The 19,491-nt window shown below is 34.9% G+C and overlaps 1 pseudogene; it reads right to left on the bottom strand.

Moving 5' to 3' along the window:
• Window positions 1-6,870: 6,870 nt before the first annotated feature.
• LOC128646242 (uncharacterized) lies at window positions 6,871-6,989 on the bottom strand (annotated as a pseudogene).
• Between the last annotated feature and the right edge of the window lie 12,502 nt (window positions 6,990-19,491).

Here is a 19,491-nt window from a genome sequence, read left to right as displayed (position 1 = left end):
TTCTTCTGCAGATAACAGGGGAAGATGTTTTTTTAATAATGTCACACACTTCATTGTATTGGTTAGAATACTGTGTGACAAACTGTATACCCTTAGTCTCTTTTGTTTGTGTCTGGAACTGTTTTTTCCCTTATTTTTAAGTAAATCTTTCCTATTCATTTTGGCCACTGAGAGTTGTGCGTCATTAATGATATTAGTGCTATATCCTCCCTCTCTTAATTCTCTGTCTAATTGTGTGGCCTCTTTGGTGTACACCAGGGGGTCAGTACATGTATATGTATATATATATATATATATATATATATATATATATATATATATATATGTATATACACATAGTAACACTTTTAGAAAATTAACCAGAGATCTAATCTCTGGTTAATTTTTGGAGCGCTAATTGCTACTGCGAGCTCACAGTAGCAATGACCAGCCATTTGTAATGGCTGGTTATTTATTGTATGCCCGCTAATTTGTCCTTTGCGGGGGAACAATAATTTAGTGCTCCACTTGTAATCTATCCCTTAATGTGCAGTTACAACTGAGGGCTAAACCAAGTCCCTGTGCATTATTTCTCATATAATGTAATGGGATTGTATTTCACAGGGGCATGTTATTACTAAAGCCGGGGGCTGGGACACCTGCCCCTTATGTAAAAAGAAACAGGACTTTAATAAAAAGCTGTGGTCGAGGCATTAGTTTGACATTTATATAACTTCTATAGATGTCGTGCACGCAGCTTAGCAAGAGTGGGTCTTTTTCAGTAAATATAAACAGTAATGGAAGAACAACTGCTATTTAGGGTAATAAAGGACACATTTAAGTGTATTTATGTTTTTAATATAATTTGCGATGCTCATTACAGCAATTCTGTGTTTAGTTTGTAAGTAAATGCATCACATAGCCCTTCTTGCTGCACTGAGATACAGATAATGAGAGCAATTTGTTATGTTGTGTGCTGAATTATTAAAGAAATACTTCGCTGCCCGATCCATTGTGGTACATAAGCGGTCAGTGGTGCCAGCTAATGCTGAAGTACTGAAGAGTTTCACCCAAGTGTATAGGAGTTAAAAGAAACAACAAACACAAACTGCTGTAATAATAGGCTAGATTACAAGTGAAGCGCTAAATTATCACGCTCCTGTAAACGGCAAATTTGCCCGTTTGCGGAGCGAGATAATTAACCACCTATTTCAAGTGGCTGGTTATTGCTACTGCAAGCTTGCGTTAGCAATTAGCGCTTATAAAATTAGGGGTAGACATATACATTGGGGTCTATGGGAACTGGGTGTTCCCAGTAAATATATATATGTATATGATTATATACATTTATATTTATGTGTTAATATGTGTATAGTGTATACACATATTAACACATAAATATACTGTATGTATATAATCATATACATATATATTTAATTGCGCTGCTTACCCTCACTGGCATAGAAGTTCTGATGCCGTCTGTGACAGCATCAGAACGAGGCTCCCATAGGAGCACATGGAAGTTAGCTCTCGTGAGCGCAATGCTTCCTATCAATACGAAAATGAGCTTGCGTTTTGCATTGCGGGTAACTTGTAATACCAGCGATTCTTAGAGATCCACTTGTAATCTGGCCCACTGTGTTTGATCAGAATGCTAAATAAGAAGTTCAGTGCAACACATAATGATACTGTTTGTTGTACGTTTATTTTATTAATATCAGACATTTTTCTGCTGCATGTAGCATTCACTTACAGTAATGCTTATTAAGGAAGCCAGACATACGACTGATATATGTAGACTAATAGATATATAAATAGATATATATATATATATAGACAGGAAGATAGATAGATAGATAGATAGATGATAGACGGATAAATAGATAGATAAATAGATACATAGATGATGATAGATGATGATAGATAGATAGATAGATAATAGACAGACAGATAGATAGATAGATAGATAGATAGATAGATAGATAGATAGATGATAGATAGAGCTAAACTATATACTATTTAATGCCTGAAATAAGCATAAGGCTATCCTATGTACTAATTAATGCCTGGGATAAACATGTCTTTTCTATGTATTAATTAATGCCCGGGATAAGCATAAGACTATCCTGTACACTAATTAATACCTGGGATAAGCATAAGGCTATCCTATGTACTAATTAACACATTGGATAAACATAAGGCTATCCTACGTACTAATTAATGCCTGGGTTGAGCATAAGGCTATACTACATACTAATTAGTGCCTGGGATAAGCATAAGGCTATCCTACATACTAATTAATGCTTGGGATAGGCATAAGGCTATCTTACTTACTTTCTAATGTCTGTGATAAGCGTAAGTTTATCCTACATACTAATTAATGTCTGGGATAAGCATAAGGCTATTCTATGGACTAATTAATGCCTTGGATAAGCAAAAGGATATCCTACATACTAAATAATATCTGAGATAAACATAAGACTATCCTTCGTACTAATCAATGCCTGGGATAAGCATAAGGCTATCCTACATACTAATTCATATCTGAGATAAGCATAAGGCTATCCTATGTCCTAATTAACGCCAGAGATAAGCATATAGCTATCCGACATACTAATTAATTACTAAAATTAGCATAAGGCTATCCTACATACTAATTAATAACTGGGATAAGCATAAGGCTATCATATATACTAATAAATGCCTAGGATAAGCAGAATACTATCCTACATACTAATTAATGCATGGAATAAGCATAAGGCTAACATTAAAAAAACGTCTCAGACACTGGTTCCAGTTATGTATTAATTAATGAAATAGGGGTAGTAGTAACAATAGATCTGGTCTCTGGTAGAATTAGTGAGTTATACCCATCACTATCAATTATAGAGTAGCTCTACAAAGAAATAGTGCATCACCCTGATAGGGTTTATACATCCACCGCTTCAGTATAGTGTGTAATGTGCTGTTAGTGTTCACTATTGAGTCCTTGAGTAATTCAGTGTGTAAGGTATCATGTCAGGATATCTATGAGTATTATTAAATAATATATATATGTAATTATATTTATCTACACATAGATCTATGATAAGACCAGGAACTAATTTTTATTTGTGAAACTGTTTGTAAAACAAGCCCCTATCGTTATGAAGCACAAATTTCAAGAACAAAAGAATTGCTTTCAAAAGTTTCCTGCCTAAGGTGTTATGCCTAATTTTCAATTGTTTTCAGATACTCAAATGGATATATATATATTCAGACACATACTAAATATGAACATATGAATCTGGGATATTGTCTATGCCTAAGAAAGGTAATATGGAAAGCTGAAAACCTAACAATCAAGACTTCAACATGTCTTAACCTATGTATTTTTGGAAACATAGAAATCTTAAGTATTCAAAGTTTGGACAAATCATATACAGGGTAACATACTCTGATATATTGTGAAATTTGTATGGTTATAATTGAAATTATATTTGATGCAAGTTGTTTATTTATATTGTGATTTGTATACATTATTATTTGTTTAAGACAAAAAATTATAAAAGCCTGTGTTTATGTGTGGCTGCCATGCCAACGAATCACCTGATAATCATTTGTTTGTTGGATTCTACCTGTTTTGTTCTATGTTAATTGAGGTTACCATAACAATTAATCAACTGTGATTTCACATAGGTGTGAGCCTTAATTGGTTGCCCTATCAGAAAACGTTTTGAATTTATTTGTTTGTTTGTTACATAGCAAGTGTATATTTTATTATGTATTATAGCCTGATGAAACAGCCCACAGGAGGCTGAGAAACGCGTTGCTTTGTAATAAAGTATTTTTAACTTTTTATCTTTATACACTTGCTGTTGTGGTTATTACCATATATACTTTTTTTGCTTGGAGCACTGCATCTTTTTCTGCTGGTTGCTGTGGATTGCCTATTTGTTTACAGTCTACTGGGCGGCTGTGAGGTCCCAGCACGCTGTTATTGCACCTGGAGGTGCATTGTATCCTGTAAGTATAATCTTATGGTTACAATTTTCCCCTGTTCAAACGTTATTGGGCCATGTTGGTTTGCCTTTCATGTCCATTTAGGCACCTGACCACTGGCCTTTCCAAGGAATTCTGACTGGATTTCTGCTGAGGGTCTTCAGTGAGCTGGACCACTGCGAAGTTCCAGTCTGCATCTACACACATATACTTTGCTGGTACTAGGCCATGTTGGCGCCTCTGTGTTTCTCTCTCTACAGTATATAGTTTTCAAACATTAAATGTCTGCCTCAGAATATTAAATAATAGGTACGAATAAATGGATATGATATTGTCTGTATAATATTAAATGTAAATGTCTGCTGTATGGAACAATAACTGCATTGGTATATATAAATATTACCCATTTATTTCAATATAAACACATTTTTTCTTTATTTTCAAGAAATCTAAATGTTCATTACAAGGGAGAACTGATGTGAAGATGAGATTTCTAAATAATATGCTATGAATTGACATATACATTTCATTTATTGATACTACCAGTCCTTCATAAAAATGCAACTTTTTAGGCAGCTTATAAAATATGATAAATAAAATACTCATGTTTCATTAAAATAATCAGAAAAAATGGCACTATATGGTCCCATCTATATTAAAATTGTAAGTGATTGATACCGGAAATTAAACTATTTGATAAACATCTTTTTTAGAAAGTTAAACTGCAGCAATATTTGATGGTAAAACTGCATTTCTGGATGTCTGCTGCCACCTATAGATCCGAGATGGTATCGCAGCCAATAGATAAATGGCTACTCAGGGAGGTGTCTCCCAAATAACCAAGAGATGTTCAGCTCAAGAGGCCTATAACAAGACAAGCTTCCATGGGGCGTTTCCAATTTCACCAATGATTAGAATAAACAGGGGTGGGGTATATCAGGTGCTATAACCCCATGCAAGAGAGAAAAAAGGGTCTTGGGCTTGGCTGCTGAGTTTTTGACTGACAAATTATTCCCATGGAATCCAGTCTCTCTAAAACTGGGTCTAACTTTTCATCCATCTTGCAAAAATTACCTCTTTTAATTTATGAGGTTAAATTGGACTTATTGGAGAAACTCTTGAAGCTGAAACATTGATTTGGTTATTTGGGTAAAGTATAAGAAACTGTTAGGTATATATAATATTTAAATCAAAGGCAATCTAGGAAATAGATTACAGCTGGTAAATTTAAAAGAGCATAATTGGTATTTTAAGCTTATGTTCATAGTCCGGTGTAGTTTAACTAGTCATTATTGCAAAATAATTTATTTGCTAGACAGGGTTTTACACTCCAGATTTATAAGCCAGTCATTATAGTGAACTCTTTCAGAACTGTACATAAACTGGTTATTGTGATTAAAATCCTTGTAGTTATTAATTAAGCATAGTAAGTTGGTAATCCATATTGGGCACTGACCTAGAATTATTGGTTAATAACAGAAGATTCTAATATTTTATTGTGGTATTTTAATGTGATCATTGTGAAAAAGGTAAATTGTAAAAGGTATAGAAATACCTGTTACACTATGCAAGCGTAACTCTAGGGGGCGCTAGAAGAAATATATAAAACAATCTGTAGGATAATACTGAAGTATAGTAAAAACAATAAAAACTTAAAAATAATATAAAATGATCAGATAATAATGTATAAAGACAAAATAATAATGACAATTACAGAAAAAATGAGACATGGACTCTCATCAAATGTGATGTGATGAGATCAATATAAACAGAAAATGCAGCTTAAAACAATATATAATAAATAAATAGTATTAAGTCTCTAATAAGTTCTTATCTGTATATGATATTGATGCTCAGACAGTCCCAAGATGAGGAGGGCACTTCAGAGGTTTATTAGTCCTCCTGGGTAGCACATATATAAGATTCTCCCTTAGATCCAGAAGTCAGCTCCTTGTCACAAAACCAGTCTGGGTAAATACTCTGTCTGTGCAAAGAAAATCACAAAGACAAGGGCGCCTCCTCGTGTGATACAGTTTGGACAAATGTAAAAAAAGGGTGAATACAGATTTTATACTCACAAGTAAAGCAGCACTCTGATGTGCTTATAGAGGCAGACTGGGAGTTCACAGTGTCCCAGTTCACTGACCAAGGCAGTGCAACAAATCACTCCAGGGTAGATTTCAATCAAGCTCAGGCTCTCAGCAAAGAGTTAAAATACCATAGTTTAATGGTGCAGTAAAATACAATATAAAATGTCACAAATGTGACTGTAACAATGGATAAACAAGCAACTAGTTCTCAGATCACTGTCTGTTTCCTCAGGCTTCTATCCAAAGACTGAGAGCTCTGGCTTATAAATGCTAAATGACCACTCTAAGAGTGAGTGTGGAAGTGAACCTGCCTCATCAGGTGTGTGAGTGCACACCTGTTTCAATCAGACCATAGTTAGAATACAATGATTAAAACCATTTCCAAATAATTCACATTATACTAAAAAACAAACAAGTACTGTACAAATTGGTTACTACAGGATGTAAAAAACAACAACAACCATAGCCAAACATTATCTTATGGTGGATATCATGTCAGCATCATATGTTATAGGATATTATTATGGTATTCTAAAATAGTAGCATTAAAAATTGTTCCCCACCCTTTTTTTTTTTTTTTTAATATATATACATATATATATATATATATATATATATATATATATATATATATATATATATATATATATATATATATATATATATATATATATATATATACACACACATACTTAAAGCACCTATTGATGTTAACAGCCTTTGGTCAAATATGTATAAGCAAGATTTTCTATAGGAGAGAGCCCTTTAAATTATGCAGGCCTTATTGAAAATATATATATATACACACATATACATTTTAAGTCTAATGCACCTGGTGTTCCCAGGCAGTCTCCCATCCAGGTACTGACCAGGCCTGGCCCTGCTTAGCTTCCAAGATCAAACGGGATCAGGTACATTCAGTGAAGTGTGGTAATATCTTAATCTAAACGATATGAAATGTATGTATTAAGCAAAAGATAAGTGTTCTTAGTGAATATCTATTATCCTACTCTAATGTGTAAAAACGGGGTTGTAATACATTATGTTCAATATACAAAAATAAGATGGTATAGATTACTTGAAGGAAGCAGATAGAATAATAAAGGATTTTGAGTACTACAGGCCTCTAGATCAAGACCCTACACTTCTGTTCACTAAGAAATTAAATTCTATTATTCAATTTGGATTTGAAGAAGGTATCTTGACCTTGAAAGAAAAACAATATTTAACACCAAAAAATCCCAGTATTCCATATTTTTACCACCTACCCAAAATCCACAAAAATCTACAAACACCACCAGGTAGACCTATAATAGCAGGTATAAATAGTATCACAGATCATCTATCAGCATATGTGGATTTTTTTCTGCAAAAATATGTTAGACAACTTCCCTCATACATTAAGGACACCACAGACTTACTTCATAAACTTTCTAATATTACAAGAAAAAGTAAATACCTATGGATGACATGCGATGTAAACGCACTATATTCCAATATATCACATGAAATAGGGTTAAAATGTGTTTCTGAATATCTACATGACGATTTTTATATGCCAGATATTCAGAAAGAATATATATTGAAGCTAATTGGATTTATATTAAAACATAACTATTTTAAATATCAAGATAATTATTATATACAGACCAAGGGTACTGCCATGGGGACCAGGTTCGCTCCCAGCTTCGCTAATTTGGTAATGGGTTGTTTTGAAGATATTTATATCAACGGTGGAAGCTGGGATGAGAACCTGGTCTTCTATGGTAGATACATAGATGATCAAATCATCATTTGGAATGGGTCATTGGATTCAGCTAGAGAATTTGCTTTTAAACTTGATACTAATGATTTTGGTCTAACCTTCACTCACAAAATACATTTGGAAGAAATTGAATATCTTGATATAGTGCTCACTTGGGATATAAATAATAGGGTTCAATCCAAAACCTTCTTTAAATTAGTAGATAGCAATAACTTTTTAGACTATCAAAGTAACCATCTAAAGAGTTGGAAGGAAAATATTCCATTTAGTCAGTTTAGACGGATTAGACGTAATTGCACATTATTAGAGACATATGATGAGCAATCCCTTATCTTAAAAAATAGATTTCTTGAAAAAGGGTACCCTCCAATGCTCTTAGAAGAAGGTTACCGAAGGGCAAGAGAACTAAATAGAAATGAAATTCTTAATCCGCTACCTTATAATGGGTTAAATAGATGTAATAATAACAAAAAGCAGACTACATTTATTACTAACTATAACTCCAACTATAAAGCCATTACAAAAATAATTAAGAAACACTGGTACCTTCTTAAAAAAGATCCGATTTTAAAAGGGATTTTGGATGATTCCCCTAACATTACATTTCGGAGAGCCCCAACCATTAAACAGAAAATAGCCCCCAGCAAAATCGTAATGTCCAAAAGAGCATCAGGAATAGGAGATCTGTCCAACAATAGACACCAACAAAAAGGAGCTTTTAAATGTAGAATTAAAAGATGCAACATGTGTAAATATGTCACGCATGGGGCAACTAGTGTCACTTCTTCTATCACAGGATGTACATATGAACTTAAGGATAGATTAGATTGTAGCTCTAATTATGTCATATACCTATTAACCTGTAAATGTGGGATGCAATACCTAGGTAGAACCATAAGGAAAGTCCGAAGCAGATGGGGAGAACACTTTAGAAACATAGAGAAAGGTTCACTCAAACATAGTGTATCAAGACATCATGTTCAACATCATTGTGGTACTAAATGTCAATTTTGCATAACCCCTCTAGAGAGAATACAATACAAGCAAGGAACTAATAGGTTCAAAAAGTTATGTCAAAGGGAAACCTACTGGATCTATAAATGTGGTACTCTCTTTCCCACAGGATTGAATGAGAACATAGATATGTCTGCTTTTTGAATATAATATTTTTGTACATCTTGCTGTGGATTATCAGGTCATCATTTTTTTTTTCCATGCAACACTATAGCTATTTAATATTACACAGGTATTATCGGAGGTGTATATATTGACTTTATAGCTATTTTTCTCCTCTTTCTATATCACAGTACACATTTATATTATATATTACACATATTGACTTTATAGTCATACATTTATTTTTCTCCCCTTTGTATATCACAGTACAAATTTATATTATATACTACACATATTGACTTTATAGTCATACATTTATTCTTCTTCAGTTTTATATATAACAGCACACATGTATGTATCATACATCACATAAGGTTGGTCACATTATAGTCATGATTGGTATATAACACAATCATTTAGGGCACATGCGATGTGTATGTGTGGGTGTGTATATATGTGTATATGTACGTGTGTATGTATGTGTGTATGTGTATATATATATGTATGTGTATGTGTATTTATGTATATATGTATATATGTGTAAGTATGTGTATGTGTGTGTATATATGTATATATATATGTGTATGTGTGTATGTATGTATGTATATATATATATATATGTATATGTATGTATATATATATATATATATATATGATGTATGTGTATGTATATGTGTGTATATATATATATATGTATGTGTATGTGTGTGTGTGTGTGTGTGTATATGCGTATATGTGTGTTCATGTATGTGTATGTATATCTATATATACCACTTCAAGATATGGGTTTGTTATACCAACATAGGATATACCGGTTTAATACATGTAATACACCCATACTATTATGGATTTATGAATATATATGCTGCACATTAGAAAACATATACACTGTTCACTGAACATTTTTATTTTTATTGCATCATTTTAGTTAAGTCTGCACTCACAATATACACCTCAACATTATCTCCAACACATTAAACAATATTGTTACTACTGTATTTCTATACCATCTTATTTTTGTATATTGAACATAATGTATTACAACCCCATTTTTACACATTAGAGTAGGTTAATAGATATTCACTAAGTACACTTATCTTTTGCTTAATACATACATTTCATATTGCTTAGATTAAGATATTACCACACTTCACTGAATGTACCTGATCCCGTTTGATCTTGGAAGCTAAGCAGGGCCAGGCCTGGTCAGTACCTGGATGGGAGACTTCCTGGGAACACCAAGTGCATTAGACTTAAAATATGTGTGTGTATATATATATATATTTTCAATAAGGCCTGCATAATTTAAAGGGCTCTCTCCTATAGAAAATCTTGCTTATACATATTTGACCAAAGGCTGTTAACATCAATAGGTGCTTTAAGTATGTGTGTGTGTATATATATATATATATATATATATATATATATATATATATATATATTTAAAAAAAAAGGCTGGGGAACAATTTTTTAATGCTACTATTTTAGAATACCATAATAATATCCTATAACATATGATGCTGACATGATATCCACCATAAGATAATGTTTGGCTATGGTTGTTGTTGTTTTTTACATCCTGTAGTAACCAATTTGTACAGTACTTGTTTGTTTTTTAGTATAATGTGAATTATTTGGAAATGGTTTTAATCATTGTATTCTAACTATGGTCTGATTGAAACAGGTGTGCACTCACACACCTGATGAGGCAGGTTCACTTCCACACCTGAATAGGTGTGGTTATGTTTCACTCTTAGAGTGGTCATTTAGCATTTATAAGCCAGAGCTCTCAGTTTTTGGATAGAAGCCTGAGGAAACAGACAGAGATCTGAGAACTAGTTGCTTGTTTATCCATTGTTACAGTCACATTTGTGACATTTTATATTGTATTTTAGTGCACCATTAAACTATGGTATTTTAACTCTTTGCTGAGAGCCTGAGCTTGATTGAAATCTACCCTGGAGTGATTTGTTGCACTGCCTTGGTCAGTGAACTGGGACACTGTGAACTCCCAGTCTGCCTCTATAAGCACAACAGAGTGCTGCTTTACTTGTGAGTATAAAATCTGTATTCACCCTTTTTTTACATTTGTCCAAACTATATCACACGAGGAGGCGCCCTTGTCTTTGTGATAGTGGTATCATTTGATTCATAATCTGGTTTCTATAACTATAATTCAATGTGTTTATAGCTTTAACTTATTGTAAAGAATTTAGGAATAAATATTGATTTTAAATTTTTCGTATATGCATTTTAATTGGGGGTTAGTTTAAAGAATAATTATTAAATAAATTGTACTATAACCCGGCTATATACTGACAATCACTTGTAGAAACTTTGATGGCTTGAACCCAGTCATGAGAGATTTAGACTCTCTATTAGTATTCCAATTAACAGATCCAGTCTTTTTTTAAGTGATATGTTGACTCATTTATTTTATAGTAGTCACAGACTGATCAAAAATCATTCAGAACCAATCGGTGCCTGGGAACCTAGCTTGGAAATTCAATAATTAGATTTGTAACGTTATTGACACACTGTAGGTCAAATACCATCAGTGTACAAATAATGAATATCTCTAGGTTCCACAATCGCACGCTAATAGTGTAGCGATGTATATTATATATTAAGATGTTTCCAGATCATATAGATGTTATCATATAGATGTTATCATATTAAATACCATTATTCTATTGCTTTTTGATCAATCAATAATCCCGGTATTGATCAAAAACCGGTTATTGTCAGTTATATTCAATTTCTAATAACTAAAGTTCTCAAAGGCCTTTAAGAAAGCCCAGAGGGGTGAAACGAATCAGAGGGGAGAGCTGTGAGCGTGGAGACGCTTTAGTTAAATTTTTAATTGCCAGACACTGGCTCCCACTTGTTGCTCACTTTTAGCCGCTTCAGTCAATAATGTTGTGTAGTCTGGGTTGTGCCAGACTTAATTAGAACTTAGAGTTATCATTGAGCTATCCTCCCTACTCACTAGTTCATCTATACACATCGAATATAGTAGTACCTGACTATGATATAGTCACTCCTCTTCACAGGAGGCGACTGAGGTCTGAAGTATATTTGGCTCAATACACATATTATTACGTTAATAAGTGAACCACTTCGCTCTGACCCTCATATGTTAATGTAACGAGTGGATAGGGGTACCTTACTACATATATAGATGAGTAAGAGTTTGTTTACTTTAATAGCTATACTGTAGCAAATACACAGAATATACTTGCTAGATTGTATCTCCAGCTAACTGATACATAGTGTGTAGAATGACTACAAACAGTTACATCCTTAATGAGGATGAAACACTAGCCGCATAAATATACGGACATAACAGACAGTCAATGGGTGTTTCATAGTAACAGATTATACTTTTTCAGTCAATTAACACGAGCTGTGAGATTACATTATTTAATGTACACTTAAAGGGACGGTATCACTATCACTATAAACTCTTCCGATATCAACTGAGGTTGAAGCATCAGCTGCATAACCATGCGGACATAACAGAGAGTTAATTGGTGTTTCATAACAACTTATTTATATCATTAATTCTTTGAGTTAAATAGCTTGAGCTGTGATATTACATGATGTATTGTACACTTAAAGGGACTGTATCAACATTACGACTAACTATTCCAATTTTATATTAAAAAACTTTAGTTATTTGAAAGTGAATATAACTGAAATGAACCGGTTTTTGATCAATACCGGGATTATACACGGAGTCAACAAGCAATACAATAATGATATTTAATACCGATTGCTGACTCTGATTAAACACCTCTGATAACATCTCTATGATCTGGAAACATCTTAATATATAATATACATCGCTACACTAAAAGTGTGCTATTGTGGAACCTAGAGAAATTCATTATTTGTACACTGATGGTATTTGACCTACAGTGTGTCAGTAACATTATGAATCTAATTATTGAATTTCCAAACTAGGTTCCCAGGCACCGATTGGTTCTGAATGATTTTTGATCAGTCTGTGACTACTATAAAATAAATGAGTGAACATATCACTTAATAAAAGACTGGATCTGTTAATTGGAATATTAATAGAGAGTCTAAATCTCTCATTATTGGGTTCAAGCCATCAAAGTTTCTACAAGTGATACCTTACACACTGAGTTACTCAAGGACTCAATAGTGAACACTAACAGCACTTGTTGAGCTACTCTATAATTGATAGTGAGGGGTATTACTCACTAATGCTACCAGAGACCAGACCTATTGTTACTACTACCCCTATTTCATTAATTGATACATAACTGGAACCAGTGTCTGAGATGTTTTTAATGTCTGCATGTCACTCTTTTTTAATTTATATGTTAATAAAAGTTATATTTTAAAAAACAGTTTGGATTTTTTCTGCCCATTAGTCAGGGCCGAGAGTGCTATATGTGCATTCTTTTTGAGGGTCAGCACGCTGTCTCTTTGTGCCATCCCTCTTTGTGTTCATATCACTTACTTATGCACTAGCACTATTTCCTCTCCATTATTGGGGTTTAATTACCGAATACTCCCATATATTTATCATTGAAAGGGGAAAAGCCTGAGTAGTGCCATTACTCCTTTTGTTGTAACTACGTACTAATTAATGCCTTGGATAAGCATACGACTATCCAATGAACTAATTAAAAGGACGTGAAACCCAATATGTTTCTTTCATGATTCATATAGAACATGCAATTTTAAGCAACTTTCTAATTTACTTCTATAATAAAATGTTTAGGTCGTGTAAAATGTTTGAGCGTTAAATTCTATTGCGTTCGAGCAATTGCATTTACTTTCAACTTGTAATACGAGCAGACATTGCTGTTCAATGCCTCCCATAGAAAATACTGGGAGTGTAAATTACTATGAGTTTGCTAAATCAAATTTAGGGTAATTGAAACAGTGCGCCGATCGTAATATGGATTTGATCAGAAAAAACACCACAATATTGTGATCACGTTTATGCTCCTTGTGCTAATGATACCACTCCACTCATAATCTAGCCCAATGCATTTCTGTGACATCAGTGCCCTGTACTTTGGCACCTGTATCTGCACTGTGCTCCTATGATACCATTTTCCTGCTCTCTACTCTATGGTCCTGTGGTTTCAGTATCCAGTCCTGTGTTCCAGTGACAGGTGTACCCAGCATTGGGTTCCTCCAGTACCTGTGATCAGTTCTAAGTTCCAGTGGCACCCAGCATTGGGTTCCTGCAGTACCAGTGACCAGTCCTGTGTTCTAATGACACGTGTACCTAGCCTTAGGTTCCTGCAGTACCAGTTACCCATCCTGTTTTCCAGTGACACCTCTACCCAGCCTTAGGTTCCTGCAATACCAATATCCAGTGCTGTGTTCCAGTGACAACTGTACTCACCCTTTGGTTCCTGCAGTACCAGTTTTCAGTCATTTGTTCCAGTGACACCTGTATGCAGCCTTAAGTTCCAATGGTACCAGTGACCGGTCCTGTGTTCTAGTGACACCTGTACCCAGCCTTGGATTCTTGCAGTACCAGTGATCATTCCTCTGTTCTAGTGACACCTGAACCTAGCCTTGGGTTCTTGCAGTACCAGTGATCATTCCTGTGTTCTAGTGACACCTGTACCTAGCCTTGGGTTCTTGCAGTACCAGTGATCATTCCTGTGTTCTAGTGACACCTGTACCCAGGCTTGAGTTCTTGCTATGCCATTATCCTTTCAAGTATTAAGAACATTAAGTCTGAAACCATCACACAAAGCTGCCATGACAGTATAGATGCAGGAATCATTCCACAATGTGATAAAGCAGCCATGACAGTAGAGACGTAGGAAGTAACATAGTAACATAGTAACATAATAGATGAGATTGAAAAAAGACCAAAGTCCATCGAGTTCAACCTATACAAAAGTGTTTCACTACGTCATTTAGCATCCATTAAAGTAAAGAGGGAGGAAGTGTTTCACTATGTCATTTAGCAGCCATGACAGTAGAGAAGGAGGAAGTGTTTCACCATCTCATTCAGCAGCCATGACAGTAGAGAGGGAGGAAGTGTTTCACCATTTCATTTAGCAGCCATGACATTAGAGAAGAAGGAGTTGTTTCACCATTTCATTTATAAGCCATGACAGTAGAGGGGGGAAGTGTTTCACCATGTCATTTAGCAGCCATAACAGTAGAGAGGGAGGAAGTGTTTCACCATGTCATTTAGCAGCCATGACAGTAGAGAAGGAGGAAGTGTTTCACCATGTCATTTAGCAGCCATGACAGTACAGAAGGAGGAAGTCTTTCACCATGTCATTTAGCAGCCATGACAGTAGAGAGAGAGGAAGTATTTCACCATGTCATTTAGCAGCCATGACAGTAGAGAAGGAGGAAGTGTTTCACCATGTCATTTAGCAGCCATGACAGTAGAGAGGGAGGAAGTGTTTCACCATGTTATTTAGCAGCCATGACAGTACAGAAGGAGGAAGTGTTTCACCATGTCATTTAGCAGCCATGACAGTAGAGAGGGAGAAAGTGTTTCACCATCTCACTCAGCAGCCATGACAGTAGAGAAGGAGGAATTGTTTCACCATGTCATTTAGCAGCCATGACAGTAGAGAGAGAGGAAGTGTTTCACCAAGTCATTTAGCAGCCATGACAGTAGAGAGAGAGGAAGTGTTTCACCATGTCATTTAGCAGCCATGACAGTAGAGAAGGAGGAAGTGTTTCACCATGTCATTTAGCAGCATGACAGTAGAGAGGGAGGAAGTGTTTCACCATGTCATTTAGCAGCCATGACAGTAGAGAGGGAGGAAGTGTTTCACCATGTCATTCAGCAGCAATGACAGTAGAGAGGGAGGAAGTGTATCACCATTTCATTTAGCACCCATAACAGTAGAGAAGGGGGAAGTGTTTTACCATCTCACTCAGCAGCCATGACAGTAGAGAAGGAGGAAGTGTTTCACCATGTCATTTAGCAGCCAGTAGAGAAGGAGGAAGTGTTTTACCATCTCACTCAGCAGCCATGACAGTAGAGAGGGAGGAAGTGTTTCATCATGTTATTTAGCAGCCATGACAGTAGAGAGGGAGGAAGTGTTTCACCATGTCATTTAGCAGCCATGACAATAGAGAGGGATGAAGTGTTTCACCGTGTCATTTAGCAGCCATGACAATAGAGAGGGATGAAGTGTTTCACCATGTCATTTAGCAGCCAGTAGAGAGGGATGAAGTGTTTCACCATGTCATTTAGCAGCCAGTAGAGAGGGATGAAGTGTTTCACCATGTCATTTAGCAGCCAGTAGAGAGGGATGAAGTGTTTCACCATGTCATTTAGCAGCCAGTAGAGAGGGATGAAGTGTTTCATCATGTCATTTAGCAGCCAGTAGAGAGGGATGAAGTGTTTCACCATGTCATTTAGCAGCCATGACAGTAGAGAGAGAGGAAGTGTTTCACCATGTCATTTAGCAGCCATGACAGTAGAGATAGAGGAAGTGTTTCACCATGTCATTTAGCAGCCAGTAGAGAGAGAGGAAGTGTTTCACCATGTCATTTAGCAGCCAGTAGAGAGGGAGGAAGTGTTTCACTATGTCATTTAGCAGCCAGTAGAGAGGGATGAAATGTTTCACCATGTCATTTAGCAGCCAGTAGAGAGGGAGGAAGTGTTTCATCATGTCATTTAGCAGCCATGACAGTAGGTAGGGAGGAAATGTTTCACCATGTCATTTAGCAGCCATGACAGTAGGTAGGGAGGACGTGTTTCACCATGTCATTTAGCAGCCATGACAGTAGGTAGGGAGGAAGTGTTTCACCATGTCATTTAGCAGCCATGACAGTAGGTAGGGAGGAAGTGTTTCACCATGTCATTTAGCAGCCATGACAGTAGATATGGAGGAATTGTTTCACCATGTCATTTAGCAGCCAGTAGGTAGGGAGGAAGTGTTTCACCATGTCATTTAGCAGCCATGACAGTAGATATGGAGGAATTGTTTCACCATGTCATTTAGCAGCCATGACAGTAGATATGGAGGAATTGTTTCACCATGTCATTTAGCAGCCAGTAGAGAGGGAGGAAGTGTTTCACCATGTCATTCAGCAGCCAATAGAGAGGGAGGGAGCATTCTACAATGCATTTCAGCAGCCCTTACTGCTGGAGACATGAAGTAGTATTACAAAATCTCCCTTTCCCTTTAACCCCTCTTCTTGCCATTATAGATCACTGATCCTATAAAACGTCATGGTAGCGGGTGCATTGGAAGTTTAACTGTAATTAATAGGAGTGCATATTAGCCCCAAGTATGCCTTTAAACAGCCACTGCTGGCCTTTCACAAAGGTTGGAACCTGTTTTTCTGTAACAGTTATATGATTATTGCAGCTTTAATACTGAGGTGTTTGAACAAAAAGAAGAGCTTTGACTGTAAATAATATGAAATAATTTGTATATCTATTTTTCATGCAAATTTAAATTCATTTTTTATTATATTCAGCAGAGAGAGCCCCACTGTGAGCTACTGAGAAAAATCATTCCAGGAATAGTTTGTATTTTTATTATTGTGATTGGAATTAATGAGAAAAAGTCAGTCACATTTTTAATAATAATTTGTGAACCTCTCTCTATAGTTCATCTCTTTCTGCTAAAAAACTGAGGCAAAATCAATGATAACATCTTTTAAAACTGGAATTATCTGTTATAGAGAGCTGGCAGTTGTTCGGCATTATTTAGTCACAGTGGATAACGATAAAGCAATCATTATTAATAAAAGTTAAAAAAAATGATTTATATGAGTTTTTTCATGCTGCAATATGATCTGTGAATGAGTTGCACCTTCATGAATTTTTAATGCATTAATGATAGACGGCTCTCGAAATATGTTCATACCTGTTCAACAACACATTCATTAAAAACAAACTTCTTTCCAAAAAGTTCCAAGAAAAACTCAAGTGGGTTTTTTCTACTGTATCAGAAGAGAACAGAGAATGCCTCAGTGGTGTATCATTGTTCAGTTTTGGCATAAGAGAAGATGGTAGAGAACTTGTGTACAATGACACTTATATTGGAAGTAATAAATCAGATTTCTGGATATCTACGCCATCCCAGCTTGCATGTAATCAGCTTTTACCCATCTCTAAAGGAGAGTTATACACCAACCACTATCATTAGTTAATTATCAGTTTGCTTTCAGATGCAGATCATTTGATCCGTTTGGAATAGTGAGGGGAAACTGAAATTTATGTCAGCTTAGAAAATATAAACAAGTTGGACTTATTTAAAGAATAATGTGCTATGCACAGATCACTTTAAAAACTCGCTGTTCGGAACACCCTGCTTTAAAGCGATATATTTTATTCTTCATGAGTTTTAAAAGTGTCTCAGTTTATCAGGATACATAGAACTGTTTTTGACCCTAATTACAGTCAATAAGAGATGTTGGTTTCTAGAGAGAACGTATTTTACATAAACAGTATATGTGTAGAAATATATATTTAATTATAAAAAGTACATTATTTTTTATGTGAAGAATATAAGAATGTAAAATATGAGTTTTGCACATTGTGTTTCATGATTTAGATGAAATCTAAGGCGTTATTGAAATATAACGTAAAAAAAATTTTGTTTACAATTATTAAGCGTACTGTAAAATATTCTAAATAATTCATAAAATATATCTATATATTTTACAGTATGTTTAATAATTTTTTATAATTGTAAAAAATATTTTATATGTAATATTTTGATAAACCCGCTTTAAAATGACTAAGTTTCATGTGCACTAACCCAACCGCATTATAAACCTTAATCACAAAACACAATCCGTAAAAAGCATATTTTACATTCCTATGTTCTCCACATTTATAAAATAGTGTAATTTTTATTATTATATATATATATATATATTGCATATCATAATGTTAATAATAATCTATATCTATATATCTATAGGCATATATAGGTATAGGTATATACAGATATTTATATAGTGATATAATTTACGAATAAATAGAACATATTCTGCTATTTAATGAACATTGAAATGTGAAATATTAATATTTCATGTGTTTTAGCTGTCTTGAATATCGCCAGTCTGGTTAGCACACAAGTGTGTTAAGTTTTTTTATTGTTTTCGTACTCCATTGACTTCCTATATAAGTCAAGAAGTAAATATAAACCGCACAAACTTTTTCTCCCCATAGACTTTCATGGAGAATTAGAAAATGAGAGGCCAAGCGCCAAGGGAAAAGTACCTTTAGCTCTGTTCGTGTGGTCCCTAAAAACAATAATAAAGTCATCGTGAGTGGTGAACAAAGCGCCTAAAAATAAAGGCTACGGTACTATGTCATTATATTGAAGATCTCCTACGATATCTAGTATACAGAGTAGATTTATATGTTAAAAAACATTCAGCTAGATTTAGAGTTCTGCGTTAGGGTTAAAAAGCAGCGTTAAGGGGTCCTAACGCTGCTTTTTAACGCCCGCTGGTATTTAGAGTCAGGCAGGAAAGGGTCTACCGCTCACTTTCTTTCCGCAACTCGAGGCTACCGCAAATCCCCTTACGTCAATTGCGTATCCTATCTTTTCTATGGGATTT

This window comes from Bombina bombina, chromosome 1, assembly GCF_027579735.1.
Source record: "Bombina bombina isolate aBomBom1 chromosome 1, aBomBom1.pri, whole genome shotgun sequence".
In the NCBI taxonomy this organism is placed as follows: domain Eukaryota; kingdom Metazoa; phylum Chordata; class Amphibia; order Anura; family Bombinatoridae; genus Bombina; species Bombina bombina.
The sequence above is the reverse complement of the archived record's forward strand: the minus strand, read 5'-3'. Positions and strand labels throughout refer to the sequence as shown.